This window comes from Amphiura filiformis, chromosome 18, assembly GCF_039555335.1.
Source record: "Amphiura filiformis chromosome 18, Afil_fr2py, whole genome shotgun sequence".
NCBI classification, from domain to species: Eukaryota; Metazoa; Echinodermata; class Ophiuroidea; order Amphilepidida; family Amphiuridae; genus Amphiura; species Amphiura filiformis.
Genome location: NC_092645.1, coordinates 23,314,103 through 23,321,965, shown reverse-complemented (window position 1 = coordinate 23,321,965; position 7,863 = coordinate 23,314,103).

Here is a 7,863-nt window from a genome sequence, read left to right as displayed (position 1 = left end):
TTCGATTAAACGAATGTTATTATGAATACTACGACCTTTTACAAATCCATATTGATCATTGTTGACCAGTCCCTTAAGCACTTTTTGCAATCGAGCAGCAAGAGACTTTGTTACTATCTTGTAATCGATGTTAAGAAGTGTAATTGGACGCCAACTATCGAGCCTATCACGAGGCAATCCTTTGCCTTTGTGAAGAAGAGAGATAATTCCCTGGTTTTGAACAGGTGTTAAACCATCAGTATTGTATGATTCATTATATGCATCAACAACCAATTGACCTACATTTGTACGTTTGGCCAGTATTTACTATACGCTGGCGAAGTTACGTAATAATCGGATTAACTACCATAGCAATAGGTGAAAACAATTTTTGAATATACCGCGCTGCACTGACACGTTCACTCGGTACCTCTGCATTGAACCATATCATGCTGATCACTTGCACCTGTAAGATTAGTATCTTTGAAAAGACCAGTATTGTATTCAATCTATGATTGCAGACATACACAGGTGATTAGTTCAACCTGCTTGTAGTGCAGCGCGATATGTTCAAAATTGTTTTCACCTATTGCTATGGTAGTTAATCCGATTTATTACGTAACTTCGCCAGCGTATATAATTCAACAGTGATACCATCATATCCCGGGCTTTTGTTCCGGGCCATCCCACGTATGGCATCACTACATTCGGATGCTGTTAACTCTCCATTACATAATACCTTTTCATCCTCTATTAACTTTGGAATGTCAACACTATTGAAGAACTCATCCAAATCTGTCTCAGAGATGTTATTCTGACCTTTATACAAAGAAGACAAGTACTTGATTTCTTCTTCAAGGATTTTATCTTGAGCAGTTATATTGTTACCATTGTCATCGCTCAGGATAGTGATTGACTTGCGATTAATGTTACTTTTTTCGAGGTTAAGGGAAGGGGTATGAACGTTTGGACAGTATTTATTGTGGGACATTAGAGCACATCAGACATATCGAATTGCATTCTGAATACGAAGAATGTCCTTCTGATATCAAATAATTTTGATTTTTTGAAATTCGCAATGTAATACACATTTTATGGCAAATCATTAAAAATTGATATTTTGATATTTAACAATACTTGAAGTAAACTTTATAAATCTGATGATTTATACTTAAAGTGTATGTAGGTGGGATGAAAAGCCGACGATCAATTGAAAATTTTGACCTTTCGTATTGAAGATGTGGATTTTTCCCAAAACACCCAAAAAAAAGGTCATTTTGGGAAAAATCCATACCTTCAATATAAAAGGTCAAAATTTTCAATTGATCGTCGGCTTTTCCTCCCAGCTACATACACTTTAAGAATAGATCATTAGATTTATAAAATTTATTTCGAGGACGGTTATATGTGACCCGGCAGCACAAATGAGCCGTAAATTCCCTAAATTGTATTCTGAGTAACGGTGTAAAATGTGTACCAAGGTCGTATTCATCGGTAACTTAAGCTGGCCCGACATCTGACTCATTTTAATAGTCAAAAACTAATCAATAATCCTATTGTTGAAGTGGATAATAAGCTTCTACCTTAGATGGCTATAGAACTTTTAATAGCTCTGGTCTTTGTTTGCTTTTGCTAAATCCTGTTCAAGTGGTGGATTACCAGGCATTGTATTTTGTACAGGTATGCATAACCAACAATTAACAATGAGAGAACTTTCTTAAACCTCGTTGACTTGGGGATGATTTGAAATGACCGCCAATTATGACTGTTCGATATTTATTGCCAGCAATGTGGAAAAAGAGACACATGTAAAAACGTAAAAGCTATAATTTTGTTGAAGGAGCAAAGTTTAACAAACCATAACCCCGCTTCTGGATATCGTTTGAAGTCAAATGATATACCATTGTTAAGTTTATGATGTTTATTTTTTACACACGAAATAAAACAAAATTGACCGGGGGAGGAATTTACGGCTCATTCGCCGTGGACGGTCACATATATCAAAATTTTTAAAAATATCAAATTTTAATAATTTGTCATAAAATTTGTATTATATCGTGAATTTCAAAAAATGAAAATTATTTGATATCAGAAAGACATGCTTCGTATTCAGAATGCAATTCGATACGTCTGAGGTGCTCTCATGTCCCACAAAAAATACTGTCGAAACGCCATAAATGCTCATTCTAGATCCCTTAAGAAAGTATTTAGATGATTTTTCACCTTCTTCGATCCATTTTGTCTTAGATCTAATTTGTAAACCTTTCATATAGTGCTCAGTACAGACCTCATACTCAAGTTTCAATTTGTTATAAACACATTTAAAGTTGTCGTCACTGGGATTTTTTACAGTGTTAACATAGGCTTCTTGAAGTTTACACTCAATTTCAGAAATTCTGTTTTTCTTATACCGGTTACAACTAGATGCAAATTCGATACTGAAAGAACGAATTTTATTTTTACATAAAGACCAGAGGTCAGCACAAGATAAAAATTCACCATAAGTATTTACACATTCATCAATCATAGTTTGTAAATTCACAGAGTAATCATCATTTTTTAGTAACTCATTGTTGAATTTCCAGTAACTATTACCTCTTATGACATTATCAAAAGAAAGACACATATGAACTGCTAAATGATCAGTTCTTGCTACTGTTAATATATCAACAGATTTTGTTGCAACATCCATGGTAGATGGTATAAACCAATAATCAAGAGTACTGCATTACACCACATTTCGCCATACTGCATTCTAGAAACGCTTGCTGTTAGAATAAGAAAAATTTTAATGCTAATTTATTGCACATTCTAGGGAAGCGTGGTTACCTTTTTAAAATAACCGAGTGAGAGGGTTTTCAAGAAAATATTTTTCCTGTCAAAACTGAAGCATCCTCTGTATAAAAGAAAATATGAATATTAACTGCACGTCATATATAGCGATTCGTGATACCCAATTGTGGCACATCTGATGTCGTTTAAGGGGCAGAGAAATTTATTTCAATTTTATATACGCCAAAATATTTTTCTAATTGAGCGAGAAATGCGATAGAAAAAACGTTGAAAATTCCATGTATAAATGACATTAGACCCAACAAATGATTACTGTTTCGTTTTTATGGTAATCTAATCTTTTATTTCCTGAAATAAAATTATGGTTCTAATGTGGGTTAATTGTATAATTGATGAAAACATCGACGTGCATAAAAGAAGCTACAAGAAAAATGGTAGGCCACGCCACATTGATAATCTATGCTTTTAGTATACGGCGAGTTCGTAGCGCCCGTGTGAATCAAAATCGATATACTATTGTCCCGACTATTGTGCGTGTATAGCCTCATTTATAACACGTAGTTATCAACAATTGGGCGCTATTAATACACATTAATGTTTTTAAACAAATAAAATTCCAAAATATGGTACGTTTTCTGTCTTTGCTTGTCACTTGGTATGTTGAAGTAATGAAGTTGCGATTATATTTTAAAATTTTCATCATGACACCATCAAGCCTGATAGCCGAGCGGTCTAAGGCGCTGGTGTTATGTCAATATCGTATAGGAGTACATTATAGCGGCTGAGTGCAGCGTGGGTTCGAACCCCGCCGGCGCCTCTGACAAAATAAATTTCATTTATTTTTTTAAATTTCATATTATGTTAGGGAAATGTGGCTGGGAGAATGTATGTATGGCGAAGAGTGGTGTGGTACTGCATATTGTTTCCAAGTATACCTTACTTCATTAGGACCATGTTTAACACGCCATATATCAATAAACTCATTTTCAACAAGAAAATCATTAATATTATTAGCACACACTGAGCTTGGTGTATTACCACCAATTTTATCAACAGATGGATTCAACACAGTATTCAAATCACCACCAATAATAACATGCCCATCACTACTATTTTCTTGGATAGCACTGATCATTGTCTTAAGAAATGTCTTACGGTCATCGATACCATTAGGTGCATACACATTCCATAAATAATATATCTCATTGTTGATAGGAAGTTTTACACATAAAAGTCTTCCTTGATCATCACCGTATACTTTTTCACATTTAACATCAACATCGTTTTTTATACCAATTAAAACACCACGACTATGATTTGTGCCATGATTAGCAAAAAAGGTGCCACCCACTCTCTTTCCCAGGTAGCAATATCTTTATCATTACAATAAACTTCTTGCATGAAAACAAAGTGAGATTTTTGACGTTTAAGCCAAGTGAAAATTGACTTACGCTTTTTGAAATTACGCAAGCCACGAACATTAATTGTTATAAAATTATACATGTTTGACATTAAAATATATTAACACTCTTAAGGCGATTTAATACCCTGATTTTCATCAGTACCCATCTTCTTTTTTTGTTGCAAATTTATAAAGTATATAAATCTGTTCATCATCTCATGTCCTGAACTTATAAAATATCTCTACATAAAAAGTGGTTTTAAACCATTTTAGAAAATCATTTTAGCCCTATATATTTTTTTTTTTTTTTGTATCCTGGTAACTGAGATGTGTGTTTCATAACAAACCATAATTTATTCTATTGAACATGTCCAAGTAGAATACATGAATAGAATACATTAAATCCTTTTTTATACTATCTATAGAAATATACTCACTGATTAAAACACTGAATAAATTAAATAGGCCTAAATAATCTCTTCCACATAGACAATTTAATACTATCATATATACAATGATCTATGAGCTCTTGGGCGAGGGTTGTTGCCTCAGCAGCACGTGTACTCTCACCGCACTCATCTTCTGGAGATTTTGGTAGACTTTGGCTCGTCGAACTTTGGTCGTTGGAATAATCTGTTTTCTTAGCAGGACAGTCGTAGCTCCGGTGACCAAACTTGTTGCAATTGAAACACTTTGGTCCCTTTGAGATATGGGGACATGCATGTTTAACATGCCCTGTATTACCACAATGGTAGCATTTTTGTGGTGGTTTAGATGGACAATCAGCAATTTGATGGTCACAGCTATGACAGTATTTGTAGCATAATATCACTTCTATTTCAATTAGAGAATTAGGATCTAAAGGACTGGATATGTCCATCTTAGAGTATCTTGGTTTTTCTTCGTTTATTTTGCTTACGTAGCAGTATCTATGACCAGTAAGGAGATGGTCAAATTGGTTGTGTATACCCTTATCTTTTGTGTCGAAAGATGGGACTGTCTAACTTGGCAAATGACTCTACCCAACTTGTGATGTCAGCATCAGGTACGTGATGGGGTATACCATGTATGCTTAGTCTGGTATTTGAACGTTGAGTTCTAACCTGGGAGAAGTCAGATAGCTTTAAAGTTTTTCCTTTAATTGTTACAGCATCGGTGGCTAGTACATCGCCCTTGACTTGTGTATTGGCTAGATTTACAATCCAGTACGACTGTGATTGGTTGCTGTTGCTGACCTGCGCAGTACGGAAACTGGTCTTTTTAAATTCGGTCTTCAATTATAGAACCAATTTACCTCAGCAGATAATGGTCGAGCCCGTTGTTATGGTGTTGTTTTCAATGCCAAATCGGGCTCTTCAGTTCATCCAATGGACGTTCTTATTGGTGCACTCCGTGACGTTGTTTTGCCGGGTTCATTTGATTCGTCATTTTCTGTCTGGAATTGCTCAGAGTGGATTGAGATGAATTTTCCCTCCCACCCAACCATAAGGTTAAAATTTCATTGTTTCTTTATGCTTATTTTTTAATCGTGTTAATGATATCAATTTTGATCATGGCCTAAAGATAAGTGTGATGCGATCAAGCAAAATCAGTCGGAGCTCGGAAATATTATATAAATTTTCAGTTTCTTATAAGAAAAAGCATTTACAAAGCTGAATTTTGCAGAAAACCACATTAAAATGAACACCCTGCACCCAGTTCCAAAGATATGAGCAATTAAAAAGTTTCCAAAACAACAGAAAACAAAAGGAAATAATTCATTTGTTTGACTATATCTCAAAATCAATATTTCCGAGTTCCGACTGATTTTGCTTGATCGCATCACAAATATTCGGTTAACTTATTAACTTAATGTACAGTTGTTAGCTATATATATATGTTCTCAGCTGCAATTTCATATTCTCAACTGCAATTTGCTATTCCCACTTGCAATTTTCGGTTCTCAGGTGCGATTTTTGGGTAGCTGCGATTTTCGTTTTTAAGCTGTGATGTTTGGTTCGCAGCTGCGATTTTTGGTTCTAAGCTGCAATTTTCTTTGATCAGCTGCGATTTTTAGCTAGTTTTAAGCTGCGATTTTTGATTCTCAGCTGCGATTTTAGGTTTTGTCTGGGGATATTGTGGGGTAGAGAACCTAAAGTGAAATGGGGGTCGGAACATTTTGTATTTTGGGATTTCCGATTATTTTGGTACCCCACTGGGTAAATATAATACTCTTTAATAATACGTAGCCGATTCTGCCCTAAGGGACTGATATATATTAACGGTGGGAGGGTGAGGAGGATTCAAGAAGAATGATATTGGAAAAAGGATACTACAAACGTTTGAATGAAGATGAATGCTATAACCGCATTTTAGTGATCACGAAGCGCAGGGGCACGCGATTGTTTTTGTTAAAATCCCTTATTTCCTCCTGGAGTAAATATTGATCGGTTCCTTGCTGCAAAGTGTATATAGAAATGTAGAATTACAAATAATGGATAAGAATGGTTGTCATGTAGAATGCAAAATTGTATTTTAATGTTTTATGTTCATGATAAATTGATAATACGAGTGCATCGGAAATTTGCCAGCTAAGCCAAATTATTGATGTCCTTAAAAGCAATAAAACCATCGGTTGTATATACATTGTTGTACTTTTTGCTGATATACACAAATAAGTGATCAGCGTAGAAATAAGGTTACTATAATTGGATGTGACCCGTTCTTACAAACCATAGTCTTTGTCAAATACCATCGCATTCCATGACCGGGGGGAGGGTCGATATTGAGCAGATTTTTGCGAGGTACCGTTTTGGTGTCTGTTATTGTCTGATTGTGTGGTACTCAGTAGTTTGCCCCTTAGTAGGTATCTTTAACAAAGGTTATACAGACCCTGGTGAAAGTCATGTCAAATGTTTTATTTTGGGGATGTTACAAAATCAGAGAGTACGCTTTAAAATTAAACCACGTTTGTGTTTGAATCATTTCTGAGAAATATAGCCGTGGTGTTTTTTCAATTAAAAAAAGTCAACATTGAATGATACAAACGTGTGTGGTTTGATAAATGATACGCATATCACATTCAAAACAATATCAGACACAATGTCAGATATATAAAAACAGGGAAAATCTGTTCCAACTGACCAGCGGGGAACCAAAGGATGGATCCAAAAGGATACAGCAGTGTCACACTAGCAATGGATACAATTAAAAACAGGGAAAATATGACACAACATCCAATGGGGGAGTATGTTAGAGAGGTTGCGATTTCTAAACGCCGTGATCGTATGTGATCGATCTATTCAAAGTCACTCTCCTATATCGAAGCGAGGTCGTGTATTTAGCCAGTTTGGAAGATTTTGCACGTACGAAATGAACGTAGAGACAACGTTGAAAATGCACAAAAATGTGTCCATTTAACAATAATCAGTTACGGATAATGAACATACGAGGGAAATTCTAACTATTAATATGATCATTATTTTTTTCATCAAAGAAATCATTATAATAAAGCAACACTGAGGTGTGAAAAGTTGGCTTCAGAAATATACGCAGTTTATAAGTATATTGAATAGCGTCCGAGATCGCAAGTATTTAAAACAGTTTGCGATTTGCCTTTTTTGATACAAACGCACGGTATATAGGCATGCACGGTGCACGTTGAAATTGACATTTTGTACGGTTTCACGACGGTTCATGCAACGCGACTA